Source organism: Cryptomeria japonica, chromosome 4, assembly GCF_030272615.1.
Source record: "Cryptomeria japonica chromosome 4, Sugi_1.0, whole genome shotgun sequence".
Lineage (NCBI taxonomy): Eukaryota > Viridiplantae > Streptophyta > Pinopsida > Cupressales > Cupressaceae > Cryptomeria > Cryptomeria japonica.
This window is the reverse complement of record NC_081408.1, coordinates 363,605,372-363,622,598: the sequence shown is the minus strand read 5'-3', so window position 1 is coordinate 363,622,598 and position 17,227 is coordinate 363,605,372.

Sequence of the window (17,227 nt, the reverse complement as noted above, 5' to 3'; positions counted from 1 at the left end):
TGGTTGTGACTTTATTTGTTGATATGGTTAATTCCTGATAAGACATGTTAAGTAGAAGCATTGAAGATGAATATGTTGAGTTATGATTAAGCATTGTTGATGTTTACATAGATGTTGAAGTTATTTACTATTAAAGCTGTCATAACAGTTAAACCAGTTGATGTCAAGTATTCTTATGAGTATTGATCTTGACTTAGATATGTTTACTTTGTTTGACTGAGTTTGAGTTTGGGAACTTTGTTTTAGTTTTTCTATATACGGATTCACCCCCCCCACTCCCAGTATTCTACCAGATACTTATTTTTTCATCATACCATCAATTGGTATCAGAGCTACTCAGGTCCTCTTAATCTAAAAGCCTAACAACTTGAGGAAAATATCTTGTAGATCATGATGAAAAAAGAAGGTCCGAAGTTTAACAAAGATAACTATAGAATATGGAGTGATAGGATGAAGATTTACAGTAATAGTCTTGGTAGTCAATATTGGGAGAATATAGACAATAAGTATTCTACACCTACTGGACCCCTGACTGATGATTAGAAGAAAGAACACCAAGAAAATCACCAGGCATTAGAAGCCATTATCAGTTCCCTGTTTGATGATGAATATGTAGATGTTCCTGGTCTTGAAAATGTACATGAAGTATGAAAGAAATTAGAAGAGATTTATAGCGGTGATCAACATGTTATGATTGTGAAAGAAGAGAGTTTAAGAGGCAAGTTTGACGACATGAGTGATAACTCAATGATGAATGGATAGTACCGAACCGGTACTGAGAGGGGGGGGTGAATCAGTACAGACAAAAACACAATCCAAAACCAGTTTGTCAACAGACACTATGCTTTGACAGACAAATAGTAACATCGGTCTTAAACAGAGTACAACTGACAAAACCCAGAATAACTGAGACAAGCATAAACCGGTTGACACTTATCTTCTCATACAATCTAATACTTCATTTCCATTTCACCCTAGTGCATGAACAGGTAATCTATCATCAAAGATGTATAAATAGCTAGATCAACATGATTTACCTTCAAACAAAAATCACTCAAGCCATCACATGAATAACACCACACATGACACAGATTTTTCACGTGGAAACCCAACTGGGAAAAACCATAGTGGGGATGAATACCCACAAGATGTTTTTGAACTCTTTAGAAGTATGCTCTGTTAGGAGCCTTGTCCGGTTAAAGACTGATACAATAGGTTTGGTTAGGAACCGATCCTGTTAGGGATCACCCAGTTAAGGGATGGCTAGAATACCCAATTAAGGGTTAAACCTTGTTAAAGGTTACCTTGTTTGAGGATTTCAAGAACTCAATGGTTTTGAGTCACCCTGTTAAAGGATTTATAGCAAGCCAGTTAAAGCTACCCTATTAAGGTATTTCCCAACTATTGAAGTGGTTAGAGATCAACAGGTATTACAATGATCTGGTAACAACACTCAATGCCAATGCAAATTCGCTTTAGCTCCTCTTCACCTTCTGCACTCACACTCTATAGGTATTACTTCTCTCTTCTGGTCTGGCAAGAATCATGTATCCCTTCACTTGGATACACACACACAACTTTTGCCAATAACCTCAGAAAGAAACACAACATCGACCTTATAGGAAATAGATAGGTTGGTAGCATAAACCCTAAACCCTAAACCTGTTAGGTTAATCAGTTCAAACGGTTCAATCCTGACCAGTGAGCACATTGCATTAAATGCAACAGTCTTGATCCAATCTCAAGACGTTCTCCATCATTTGTTTTCCACCGATTTCATGGCAGCTGATAACCCATCACGTGTTATCACCGTTTATAAACTTTGCACATTCCTGAGGTAGATGGGAACAATCTCCTTCATGCAAGATCCTTCACGTGCACAAGGTTGACGTGGCAACACATCTGTTCTTCGTTACAATGCTAACTCATCACGCAAAGTCACTGGTTGAGCCACACAGGATTGAAGCACTTCAACCGGAAACCCTGAAGTTGAGACTACCAATCGGTAGTCATACAAAGCTTCCATGTGCCAGTTCCCATAACCACATGCCGGTTCACCTCAAACAAAGACACCGCTTCACTTTGGCATATATACCGATTCACAGTGTTATACCAGTTCTCACATATACCGGTTCTTGGTAACATACCGGTTCTCACATATACTGGTTTTCTCCTCTTCAACATATTGACATCAATGACAACATACAATGTCATCATGTCCTCATACCGGTTCACATAATGCCAACAATATCCCCCTTTGGCATTGATGGCAATATACAAAGATATCTCTCCACTTCACATCTTCTCCCCATATTTCTGTAGATATCTTCTTCGCTTCTCTTCTTCTCCCCCTTTGACAACAATGCCAAAGTGGAGGCACAAGCTTCCCTGTTCCATTATACTGCTTCCCCTGAGGAGTAGCATCCTTCAACACATCAATAAAAAAAAATTGACTATGCAATACTTGATTGATGTGGAGCATATACATTTAGTTGACCTCCTGAAGGGACAACACCCCTAATTCACATCTTAAGTACATAAATGTAGCCTTTGGGAGAGGCTTGGTGAATATGTCTGCTAACTGCTCCTTACTGGAAACATGTTCCAATGCAATCTCTTTGTTCTAAACCTTTTCCCTCAAGAAATGATACTTAAGCTCAAAGTGCTTGGTTCTAGAATGTAAAACCAGATTCTTGGAGATGTTAATCGCACTAGTATTGTCACAAAATATACTTACCGATTTAGATATAGGAACTTTGAAGCCATTTAATACATGCTTCATCCAAATTGTCTGAGTGTAGTTCATGAAAGCTACAACATACTCTACTTCCGTTGTAGACTGAGAGATACAACTTTGCTTCTTACTCATCCATGAGACCAGTCTACCACCGAGAAAGAATGCACCACTGGTTGTGCTCTTCCGGTCGTCCATATTACCTGCCCAATCAGCATCTGTGAATACTTTTAAGTTAAAATCATTACTGTATGGATACCATAACCCATAGTCAATAGTTCCCTTCAGATACCTAAGAATCTGCTTGACTGCAACCAAGTGGGATTCTCTAGGACTTTTCTGGAACCTTGCAGTAATGCCAACTGCATGTGCAATATCTGGTCTGCTATGCACTACATAATGCAACTTACCAATCATTGATCAATATTATTTCTCATCAACCAATGTTGAGTCATCCTCTTTGGATAATTTACAACCGGTCACCATCGGTTTACCAACCGGTTTTCTATCTTCCATGCCAAAGGTCTTCAACACCTCTTTGACATACTTGGACTAAGTGATAAAGATTCCATCTTTCATCTGTTGAATCTGTAGTCCAATGAAGAACTTAATCTCCCCTATGAGTGACATCTCAAACTCTTTCTTCATCTCATTTGCAAACTCATGACTCATCTTGTCATCTCCACCAAAGATAATGTCATCAACAAATACCTCAGAGATCAGGATCCGATCTCCTTCAGACTTCAAGTAGATATTGCTATCTTCGCTTGTTCTCTCAAATCCAATCTTCATAAGATGGGAGTGCAGGTGTTCATACCATGCTCTAGGTGCCTTCTTTAGACCATATAAGGCTTTATGTAGCCTACATACCATGTCACTATCTTCAGATAGGGCAAACCCATCTGGTCGCTCTATATACACCTCTTCTTCAAGTACACCATTTAGGAATGTAGATTTTACATCCATTTGATATACTTTGAATTCTTTAGAAGCTGCGTATGCAAGAAGCATACGAACTCCTTCCAATCTGGCTAAAGGAGTAAAGGTTTCTCCATAGTCTTCTCCTTCTTCTTGGGCATATCCTTTACACACCAGTCTGGCTTTGTTTCTAATCACTGTGCCATCCTCATTCAGCTTATTTCTGAAAACCCATTTGATGCCAATGACATTTTTATGCTCTGGTCTGGGTACCAAAGACCATGTACCATTTTTCTCTATCTGGTCAAGTTCCTCTTCCATTGCCTTGATCCAATATTCATCTTTATGTGCCTCTTTGAATGATTTAGGCTCAAATTCAGAGATCATACATGAGTTTTCTCTGACCTTTCTTCTTGTAAGAATTCTTGCATCCTTATCTCCTATGATCTACTTAGGATCATGATTCAGCTTGACATACCAAGGAATGGTCTTAATAGATTCCTCTTGCTTTTCTTCTTCATCCTCATCTCCATCAGTATCAACATCTACATCTACCAGTGTAGGAACATTGTTACTGGTACTTGGTTGACAGGCAACTGGTTCCCAAAAATTTACAACCGGTTCATTTACTGCTTTCTCACTGTTGGTTTCCTCAGTTTTCTCAGAGGTTTCATCAACTCTTACATTGATGATTTCCATAATTCTCTGAGTCCTATTATTGAAACACTTGAGAGCTTTCCTCTTGGTGGAATACCCTAGGAATATTCCCTCATCACATTTCACATCAAATTTTCTCTGGTGTTCGCTCCTCTTGATGTAACATTTGCTACCAAACACTCTAAAGTAGCTAACCATAGGTGTCTTTCTGGTCCAATACTCATAAGGAGTTTTATCCTTACCTTTCTTGATGAGTACCCGGTTCATTGTGTAGACTGCAGTGCTCACCGCTTCTCTCCAAAAGATGTGAGCAACTTTTCCTTGAATCAACATAGTTCTAGCTACTTCAACCATAGTCCGGTTATTCCTCTCTACTAGGCCATTCTGTTGTGGAGTCCGTGGGGTAGACAATTGCCTCTTGATGCCATGTTCTTCACAATACTTGTTGAATTCACCGGAAGTGAATTCCCCTCCCTGATCAGTTCTCAGGCACTTGATCCTTTTACCGCTTTCCTTCTCCACTAATGCTCTGAAAGCTTTGAACTTTACAAAAGCTTCAGACTTATCTTTCAAGAATGTGACCAACATCATTCTTGAGCAATCATTAGTGAGAATCATGAAGTACCTATCATTCTACACACTCCTAGTTTTCATAGGACCACACAAATCAGTATGCACAAGATCAAGCAAATTGTCAGCAGTGAAAGGTTTACCTTTAAAGGTCGAGGAAGACATTTTCCCTAGTTGACACTCTCTGCACAAGGTTATCAAAGTTTACATGGCAGAGTCTCCTATGCCATATCCAGCTATCATCAAATTTAGTCATAAGACATGTACTTATATTTGCATTCAGCTGAAATAGGTTACCTTTGGTCTGCATGCTGGTGGCCACCAATTCGCCATTCTTTCCTTTGATTCTGCACACTCCATTCTTGAATTCTAGAGTGAGACCACTGTCCTTCAGCTGGGAAACACTCAGAAAGTTGTGTTTGAGACCATTAACTCAATACAAATTGTCAACACTACTCTTTCCATTCAGAGAGATGGACCCTCTGCCTTTGACCATACATGGTGCATCATTACCAAAGTGAACCACACCACCATCATACTATTCCAAGGATAAAAGCTTGCTCCGGTCACCAGTCATATGGTGAGAACAGCCACTGTCAATAATCCACTCATTGGAATTATCAAAGCGAGAGACAAGAGCCTTCTTGTCTGACACATCTTCCTTGACAGCAACAAACACAATATCTTCATTTTCTTCATCTTCTGATTCCTCATCTGTGACACCTTCATCAATTGCCACAAAACAGTTTCTCTAGTTTCCTCCTTTGAATTTCTTGAACCTTTCCGGTTTGTCCTTGTTGTCACCATCAGGATAGTTTACAGCAATATGTCCTATCTGGTTACAAGAAAAGCATTTCAAAGGGAGCTTACCTCTGTATTTGTCGGTTCCTTTAGGAAGTTTCCTGGAAAGAAGAGCTTCAAATGCCATCAGAATCTCCTCATCATCCATTTCTTTGCTTTGTCTTAGTTCACCACTAATGCTAGCTTCTTTTCCTTTTCTGGATGGTACATCAGAAGCTTTGAAAGTTGATTCAGTCTTTTGAACACTGCCATCAAAACTATTTAGCTCATAGGCTATCAATTTTGCAATGATGGAGTCTAGGGATACCTTAGTCTTGTCTATTGATCTCAACTCCTGAATAGCAGCAACCCTTATTGAATAGACTGGTAATAAGGATCTCAGGACTTTTCTTACCACAATGGAATCTTCCATTTTACCACCTGGACTCTTGATTTCTCTGACAACAGTTTTGATTCTTATTCCATACCGTTGAATGGTCTCGCCTTCAACCATCTGCATGTCTTCAAACTTCCCTCTAAGGCTTTCTTCTTAGCTTATTTTACATGCTCATCACCGCCATAGATATTTTCAAGAGTATCCCATACCTCTTTGGGATTTACCTTATCTTGGACATCAATGAACTCAATGTCAGATAAACTACTAATTAGGGCTTCCATGACTTGCCCATTCTCCTGCATCTATCTCTTTTGATCATTGGTGAGAGTACCGGTAGGGGCAACATAGGAATTCTCAACATAGCTCCAGTGTTGAGCACCCATGCTTCTGATGTATATCTTCATTCTGTCTTTCCATATACTGAAATTTTCTCTGTTGAAATTTGGACGTTCCCTCTTCATCATTAGGCTGGGATCTTTACCTCAAGCGGTTAAGCTTATAACACAGAGGACCTGGAGGACACTCTGATACCAATTGATAACTCAATGATGAATGGATAGTACCAAACTGGTACTGAGAGGGGGGGGGTGAATCAGTACAGACAAAAACACAATCCAAAACCGGTTTGTCAGCACACACTAGGCTTTGATAGACAAACAATAACACCGATCTTAAACAGAGTACAACCGGCAAAACCCAGAATAACTGAGACAAGCATAAACCGATTGACACTTATCTTCTCATACAATCTAATACTTCATTTCCATTTCACCCTAGTGCATGAACAAGTAATCTATCATCAAAGATATATAAACAGCTAGATCAACATGATTTACCTTCAAACACAAATCACTCAAGCCATCATATGAATAACACCACACATGACACATAGATTTTTCACGTGGAAACCCAACTGGGAAAAACCACAGTGAGGATGAATACCCACAAGCTATTTTTGAACTCTTTAGAAGTCCGCTCTGTTAGGAGCCTTGTTCGGTTAAAGACTGATACAATAGGTTTTGTTAGGAATCGATCCTGTTAGGGATCACCCGGTTAAGGGATGGCTAGAATACCCAGTTAAGGGTTAAACCCTATTAAAGGTTACCTTGTTAGAGGATTTCAAGAACTCAATGGTTTTGAGTCACCCTGTTAAAGGATTTACAGCAAGCCGGTTAAAACTACCCTATTAAGGTATTTCCCAACTGTTGAAGTGGTTAGAGATCAACATGTATTACAATATCTGGTAACAACACTCAATGCCAATGCAGATCTTCTTTAGCTCCTCTTCACCTTCTGCACTCACACTCTGCAGGTATTACTTCTCTCTTCTAGTATGGCAAGAATCATGTATCCTTTCACTTGGATACACACACACAACTTTTGCCAACAACCTCAGAAAGAAACACAACATCGACCTTATAGGAAATAGATAGGTTGGTAGCATAAACCCTAAACCATAAACCTGTTAGGTTAAGCAATTCAAATGGTTCAATCCTAACCATTGAGCACATTGCATTAAATGTAACAATCTTGATCCAATCTCAAGACGTTCTCCATCGTTCGTTTTCCACCAGTTTCATGGCGGCTGATAACCCATCATGCATTATCACCATTTACAGATTTTGCACATTCTCGAGGTAGATGGGAACAATCTCCTTCATGCAAGATCCTTCACGCACACAAGGCTGATGTGGCAACATGATCTGTTCTTCATTACAATGCTAACTCATCACACAAAGTCACCGGTTGAGCCACACAAGCTTGAAGCACTTCAACCGGAAACCCTGAAGTTGAGACTACCAACCGGTATTCATACAAAGCTTCCATGTGTCGGTTCCCATAACCACATGCCGGTTCACCTCAAAAAAACACACTGCTTCACTTTGGCACATATACTAGTTCACAGTGTTATATTGGTTCTCACATATACCAGTTCTTGGTAACATATTGGTTCTCACATATACTGGTTTTGTCCTCTTCAGCATATTGACATTAATGACAACATACAATGTCATCATGTCCTCATACCAGTTCACATAATGCCAATAATGAGAATGTCTGAAGGTGAGAATATCCAGCAGTATGGTCAAAGGATTAAAGAGATAGTTGGTGAGATAAAGAGTGTAGGAGGGAAAGTGGAAGATGCCATAGTAATCAGTAAAGTACTAAGAACCCTACTACCAGTCTATGCTATCCGAGTTGCAGCTATTCAGGAGCTAAAATCCATTGATAAGACAAAGGTAACTCTTGACTCTATTATTGGCAAACTTACTGCCTTTGAATTAAATGTCTATGATGGTAGTGTACAGAGATCAGAATCTGCATTTAGAGTTTATGTCTCTAACACATATGTGAGAAGAAGTAGAGATACCAACCATAACTATGAATCTAGATCCAACAAAGATGTTGAAGATGACGACAACTTAGTGGATCTTGAAGCATTGTTGGCAAAACGACTTCCTAGAGGCACCGGTAAGTATAAAGGTAAGCTACCTTTAAAATGTTTTGCATGCAACAAGATTGGTCATATAGCATCAAATTGCCCTAATGGTGAAAATGAATACAAGAGAGACAAATTTAAGAATTACAAGGGTAAATGCAAGAGAGATTGTCTTGTAGCCATTGACAGTGGTATTACCGATGAAGAATCTGATGATGATGATGGTGAAGATATTGTGTTTGTAGCAATTAAGGAAGAAATATCAGATCAAAAGGCACTAGTATCTAGAATGGATAACTTTGATGATTAGATCATTGATAGTGGTTGTTCACATCACATGACTGGTGATCAAAGAAAATTTATTTCCCTGAAAGAATTTGATGGCAGTGTTGTCAGATTTGGCAATGATTCACCCTTTATGGTGAAAGACAAAGGAGTAATTTCTCTTAATGGGAAAAGCAGTGTTGAAGACGTCTATTGGGTTGAAGGCCTAAAGCACAATCTTCTTATTGTGATACAACTTAATGATAGAGGATACCCACTAGAATTCAGAAATGGTATATGTAAAATCTTTGACAACAAAGGAGAATTGATCACAACTAGTAAATAGACCAAAGGTAATCTATTTCATCTCAATCCTAAAGTTAGCAACTTTTTGATTGCAAAGATGGATGATAGCTGGCTTTGGAATAGGAGATTTTGTCATATTAATTTTGACAATATTATTAAAGTAAGAAAGTCTAAGACTTCAAGAGGCCTACCTCAACTAGACAAACTGGTTAACGCTCTTTGTAAGGAATGTCAACTAGGAAACATGACTTATTCAACTTTCAAGAGAAAGTCTTTCTTAGCAGAGCACTTGTTAGATTTGGTTCATACAGATATATGTGGACCAATAAGAACAAGAAGCATTCAAGGTGACAGATAATTTATGATCTTCACTAATGATTGTTCAAGGATGATGTGGGTCACATTCTTGAAGGATAAAAATGAAGCTTTTGGAAAATTTAAGCCATTCAAAGCCTTAGCTGAGAAATAGAGTGGCAAAAAGATTAAATGTATGAGAACACTTCAAGGTGGTGAATTCACGTCTGCAGAGATCACTAAATATTGTGATGATAATGGTATCAAGCAGCAACTTTCTACACCAAGGACACCACAACAACATGGTATAGCAGAAAGAAACAGCCGCTCAGTGGTTGAAGCTGCTAGAACTATGTTGATACAAGGAGGTGTATCAAAAACATTTTGGAAAGAAGTTGTAAGTACAACTGTGTACACAATGAACCAAGTTCTGATAAAAAGAGGTAAGGACAAGACCCCATATGGGTACTGGTATGGGAGATCACCTGATGTTAGCTATTTTAAAATATTTGGAAGCAAATGTTTTATTAAAAGAGGTGATTACATAAGCAAGTTTGAAGCTAAGAGTGATGAAGGCATATTTCTTGGCTATTCCACCACGACTAAGGCCTATAAATGCTTCAACAACCGGACACATAAAATTGTTGAAAGTGCTGATGTTTGTGTAGATGAATATCCTAAAATTTTAGAGGGAACCAATTCTGAGAAAAGGGATGAAGATCCTTGTATTTTTTTTTAGAACCCGAAACTGTTAAATCAGAAACCGGCAAAGCAAATCCTGATGAAGTTGTTCAATCAAAACAAACAAATTCAGAGGAAGATGACAATGATGAAGTTGAACCTTAAGAGAATGATCATGTTTTACCTAGGTATGTGAGACTGAATCACAACCCTAAACAAATAATTGGGGATAAGGATGCAGGTGTACAGACTAGAGGGATATTAAGAGAGAACTCTTGTATGATCTCTACCTTTGAACCTAGAAATGCTAAAGAGGCATTTGGTGATGATCATTGGATGAAAGATATGGAGGAGTTGGATCAAATTGAGAAGAACAACACTTGGACCCTAGTACCCCGACCGGTAAACAAGAATTTTATAGGTACTAAATGGGTGTTCAGAAACAAATTAAATGAAGATGGTGTTGTAATTTGAAATAAGAAAAGATTATTATGCAAAGGCTATGTGCAAGAAGAAGGAGAAGATTATGGAGAAAATTTTGCACCAATAGCAAGACTGTAAGGTGTCAAAACATTGCTTACATTTGCAGCTTATAAGAAGTTCAAGGTATACTGGATGGATGTCAAGTTTGCATTTTTAAATGGGATACTGGAAGAAGAGGTTTACATATAGTAGCTTGATGGTTATGCATTAACAGATAAGGAAGAAATGGTATGCAAATTGCATAAAGCCTTGTATGGATTAAAGCAACCACCTAGAGTATGGTATGAGTGACTTCATACTCATTTGATGAAGATAGGCTTTGCTAGAACCAGTGATGACAACAATATTTATCTCAAGTCTGAAGGAGATGATATACTGGTTAGTGAAGTATTTGTAGATGACATTATATTTGGAGGTAATGATGACATAAGTAATTGTTTTGCAGATGAAATGAAGAATGAATTTGAGATGTCATTAGTAGGTGAAATAAAAAATTTCATAGGATTACAGATACAACAGATGAAGAATGGTATTTTAATTACTCAATCCAAGTATGTGAAAGAGGTTTTGAATACTTTCGGTATGAGTGACTGTAAACCAGTCAGAACCCCAATTGTTACAAGTTGTAAATTGTCCAAGGAAGATGCATCTAAGTCTGTAGATGAAAAGGAATACAGGTCAATGATTGGCAAATTACACTATGTTGTTCACAATCGACTGGATATTACCCATGCAGTTGGTATTGTTGCTAGATTTCAGAAGAATCCTAAGGAGGCACATCTAATGGCAACCAAGAGAATTTTGAGATATCTAAAAGGTACTATTGACTATGGATTATGGTATCCATATGGTGGAAATTTTGATCTAAAAGCATACAAAGATGTTGATTGAGCATGAAACATTGATGACCAGAAGAGTACTATAGGTGGAGCATTCTTTTTAGGAGGAAGGCTAGTCTATTGGAGTAGTAAAAAGAAAAGTTGCACTTCACAACCTACTGCTGAAGCTGAGTATGTAGCAACTTATATGAATTGTACACAAGCTATGTGGATGAGGCACATTTTGGAAGGTTTGAAGATGGAAATCTCCAAACCTATAAAGATTTTGTATGATAATACAAGTGCAATAAACATTTCCAAAAATCATGTTTTGCACGCAAGGACTAAGCACATTGAATTGAAATATCACTTCTTGAGGGAAAAAGTTCAAAGTAAAGATGTTATCTTGGAGCATGTTTCTACCAAGGAGCAGCTTGCAGATCTTTATCAAACCTCTACCTAAGACCACTTTCGCATATCTTAGAAGTCAATTGGGGGTTGTCCCTCTTCATGAAGTCAGTTGAGCATGATGTTGATTGCATCAGTCTCTGATTTTCTTGCAAAATATTACATGGATTGATGAAGGAGTGGATGTATTCCATAGGGGGAGCATCAACATCACAGTGAGAGAAAAATTACATGTTTTACTTTCACTTTGGAATTGTTGTCAAAGGGGGAGAAGATTTATGTGATTGGGGAGAAGAATTATGTGTCTAATTAAGTGAACCAGCGATAGGTTGAAGACATATAGAGCAAGGTGAATACTTGGTAATGTAAACCAAGAATCATATTCACCAATCTCAGCAGCAATCAGAGGTGTTGATATTTGTATTGCCATCAATGCCAAAGGGGGAGATTGTTGGTATTTGAAGATTATTGGTATTTTGCATAGAGATTGTATTAATGATATGTTGTCATTGATATCAATTGAATCGGTAATGGTATTCATGATATTGTTGATATTGGCTAGTAACTGGTACAAGAGCTTTGTGGAACATGTTGTAATCGATGAACCGGTATAAAGCGTTAAACCTTTCTATGAAATGTAACCAGTAAAACCCTGTCAGCTGTTAAACCCTAACCGACCAAGTTTGTTGGTTTATTGTAGGGCCCCTCCCCAATCAAGCTTTGATTAACTTAGTTGACCATGGTTGACCCTATTAATAAATGTTGTAATTCAATGGGATGGGCTATGTTAGACAGATAGATTGGGGACAAAAGTAATTGAACCAAGTTATAGAATCATTTCACCTTGTGGTGTACATTTTGATGGGTTATGAATTTGAAACCTTAAATGATCCACTGATTGGGTAATCTTGATCTGACGTATGTCAGCTATATCTGAATTTGCAGAAAATTATTATGAAGTTAGAAAAAAAATGAATGCATGTCTTATGAATGGTTGAATTTATGAGGATCATGATAATGTCATTTAGTAAATTGCTTTATGTGGATTGCATTGGATATATGGTAAGTTGATTTGTGTGATGGCAATTGTATGCAGAGTGATTGATTTGTATTCCTCCTTATATGATTTAATTTATATATGATTATTTGGGAATTACTAATGTGTAAATTGAGATGCGCAGGAAAATTATCTATGTGACCATGGAAATATTATGGATAACCAAACCTAGACCTATGTACATTTGTGAAGCCAAGGATTGTCTATTTGGAGAGACAACACCCCATTTGTATCGTATTTTATTTGTGAATGTAATGATGCATGTGTGTTAAATTGATTTTATTAAATTGTGTAAATCCAACAAGAGACAAATTCCATGTGTAATTTTTATAATGTATTTTATTCTATCACTTGACACATGTGCTGATTAGTGTCATTGATTTTGACTTGTCTCTTGGAGGGAGTTTGTTTCTACCAAAGCCCATTTCAAACATTTGAGTGTGGTCCCAAATTTGCCTTGGGTAGGGAGTCTTGGGAGTGGTCAACTCAGGTTTGACCCGTAGGTTAACTTCAGTTGGGTTTCTAAGGGGTCAAATGGACTCCTAAGGTTAGTTTTAGGGCTTTTCCAAAGGTCCAAAGGGTATACCTATGGGTTAGGGGTATTTTTAAACATGTGACTACTCCCATGTGACTGTTTAGTCACCTCAAAAAGTGGTTTTTCCAAGGTGAGCGAAAATTCAACTTAGAAGGTTCCTCCTAGGATAGACAACCTTCCCTTTTGATGTTAGACTCTCTTCCCCATCCTCTCTTACCTTTCCTCTTTCCAATTTTAGCAACATGTAAGAGGTTGGGAAGACCAACCAATGGGAACTCTCACTCTATCCAAGGGGTTGGGAAGAGTAAGAGAGGCCTTCTTAGGCAAGGATTAGGGACTTAGTGAGTTAATCACCCACTCTCCATTGTTGGAGATTATGCAATTTTGAGAAGAATAGTGGTAGGATACAATTTTGGCTAAGTGTTGGTGCAAAGATGGTGTGGATTTGGGCTGCTCATCCCCAACTAGATCTAGCAAAACCTTTGGGCAGATTAAGGTTGGTTCTTACTCTCTTTTTGTTATGTTGCATATGTATGTTTGGAGAAATGCTTGTATGAAAGAGTTGATTATTTGTATTTTACTTTGTGAAAGAATATGTGGTTTCCCCTTCATTTCTTTTATGCATTATCTTGTATTGGGAGTATCCAAGGCCTTCTACTCTTGGGAGAGTAGGATGGTCTTGGGGTGGAAGAAGTTTGACAGCCTTGGGTGAGAGGCTCTCATTAAAGAGAGTGATCTCAAGGGTGTTCTTTTGTGACCCTTGCTGCATAGCCTTGTTTATGCATTTGGGGGTCATAAGGAGAGATGATATGGCTTATATGCCTTTGGGGGGCATAAGGATGTGGGGAAGGACTTGTGTTGTATTTGGTTGCCATGAGGTGGCTTGAGATGTTCCATGCTTGCAATCTCCCCAATGGTATTCGGTCCACTTCCACCCATGGAAAAACATCATGATTAGTGGTGAAGTGTAGCTTGGTTGGGAAAATTGTTTGTGGTGTGTTTTATACCTTGCTTGTTGTGTTTGCATGTGTATAACCTTTCTAGTGCTTGGTTCTCCAAGCTCGGGGGTGGCTTCTAGTAAGCCTAGGCTGGGAGGTGAGCACTCCATGGTCAAGCCTTATGTTTTAATTGCAGGTTACTTGGGAGAAAGAAAAAAAAGATGCTAGGAGTTGCTGGTTTTATTTGACTTGCAGAAAAGTTGGGAGGGGGAATATTGTATTTTAATGGCAGAAATGTGAAAAGGAAAGTTATATATTGTATTTATTTCAAAAAGAAAATATGTATTTATTTTATTTAAGTCCACATTTATTAGAAATGAGAGACTAGTTGGGTATTTACCCATTTGTAATAGTTGACATATTAAAATCAGATTTTACTTGAAGCAATGCACCTCCTTAATTTGAAATTTGCAAAGTAATGGATAAATGTGTATTAGGGGACTAAAAGTTTCTGCATTTTCTTTTAATATTTCTAAGTGTTATCTAAAATGTATTATACTGATGTCTTTTGTTTATCTCTGTCATTTATTCAAAGAAAAAGAAAAAAAAAAGTATAATGGAAGTATTTAGGGAGTAGGAAAGCAGAAAAGTTAGTAAAACATAATAACCACTTAGTCCTAATTATTTATTTATGACAAAAGCTAATATGGTTAATAGACTTTAGATGATTATAAGTTTTGCATTGTACAAAATGAAATGTATTTAAGTGTTTTCTAGACTATTTAGATGCTACTGTAATTTTAATTATTGCTGTCATTTATCTATTCCAAAAAGAAATGTAGTTGGTTTTAGATGCAAGCAATCATCCATCTGTCTTAATGTCTTATAATTAAGAAAAGAAATGAAAACATCCCTTTATACCTTTGGTTATGCTCACAAAATAATAGTCATTCTAAGAAATGGTTTTAATCTTGCATTTTACTTGAAGTTGTAGATTTTAAAAAAATATTAAGTTGCAGTTGAAATACATGATAGCAGGAAATAAATAAATCCAGTTAAAATTATTTAAAAACAAAAGGTAGCTAAATAGATATAAATAATGAAGTATGTACATTATTTAATGCTAAGAGAAAGAATGACTACTTAGCTATATTAATGTATAAACATATAAGTTTAATGATAAAAGACTAATCTTGATATTAAGGAATGAACAAGTTGTTAAAATATATACGCATATATATTTTAATGTTAATATGCTGGAAATAAAAAAAAATATATACATTCTTGTATTTTGGTCATTTAATAAACTTACCCTCATGCATTTTTCTATCAAAATATTCTTAATACTGAAGCATTTGAATATATATAAAAAAAATAGAGAGTATATATATATATATATATATATATATATATATATATATATATATATATATATATATATATATAATAGATTTCTGTTTTATTTTTTTTTTTAAAATATAGAAAAAAAAATTTAATAATAAAATGTAAGTAAACAAAAAAAAAATTGTATTTTTTTCTAAATAAAAAAAGGGGGCCACTGCGGGTCGTGACCGCATAGTGGCTGCAGCCTCTGTGCGGGCCACGACCCTCACAGTGGGTTGCACCCCCTATGCGGGCCGCGACTCACACAGTGGGCCGCACCACTGTGTGGGCCGTGACCCACACAGTGGGCCGCACCATTGTGCAGGCCGCGACCCACGCAGTGGGCCGCACCACTGTGTGGGCCGCGACCCAAACAACGGCCAAGGCCATTGTGTGGGCTGTGAACCATGCAGTGGGGCGACCCACCGGTGGCATTGCGTCCCACCATCACCTCCGCCCCCTTCTCGGCACGAAGACCCCCTCCACCTCCTCAATCGCTCATTTCCACTGCCATGCCTCGATTCATGCCTGCAACAAACCATCTACCATGAAATTTCATGGTGGAACCCTAAATTCGACTTAGGGTTTGGGGAATGGTAAAAGAAAAGAAAAATGGTTTAGAATAGATTTGTTTTCTTTTTTCAATAACCAAGGGAAACCCTAAATAGGGTTATACCCACATGTGCTTTTTATAAAAAGAATAAAATATTGGGGAAGGAAAGTGAGATTTTAATTATAAAAAAAAAAAATGGCGGGGAAAGGATTCCTCTTTAAATTTTGAAATGGGGAATTTCCCATTTATTCAAGTTATTATTTTTTTGGGGGTAGTTTTGTGTGGGAATTAATTATTGTTTAGCATTATTATCCTTATAGTTGGGAAGTTTCATTAAAGAAGATTATTATTGGAAATGTATTAAATCAAATGATTAAATTTAAACCAAGGGGTAATGAAAATATCAAGTATTAAATATTAATATTTAATGCTTGGAGGAGTAATATACAACATCTGGAGTCAAGTTATATAATTTACATTTTGGAGATTTTAATGGTATTTATAATTAAATGGAATAATTTAATACAAGATAATAAATATGTATTTTAAGAGGATATTGTAGTGGTGTAAAATTTTATTTTTTTTGTCAATGAACTTGACCTTGCGAACTTATTTGACGTTGATGGATCCTTGCATTGAATAAATTAATTAATGCATTAATGTTTGGCACTTTAAATTTTATTTGCTCTAATAATTAATAATAATACCTTACAAATCGTGTTAATATTGAACTAATAGATTTAAGAAATTAATTAAGTTATAAATGAAGAGGTTACAATACCTATGTAATGGGGAATGCCTGATATACCTCTACCTAGATGAATAACTATTGAATCAAGTAAATATATTAATATCTAAGTAGTAAAAGTTGATCTAATTAAGTATTATATTTCGCAACTAAAATTGAAAGGGCATTCGAGTGAATTTATTATTGATTTTTAAATTAATTGTTCCGCTTGATAATAGGTGTTTCGTATTTGTTACGTAAGTAATATTCTTATCCTATCGCCT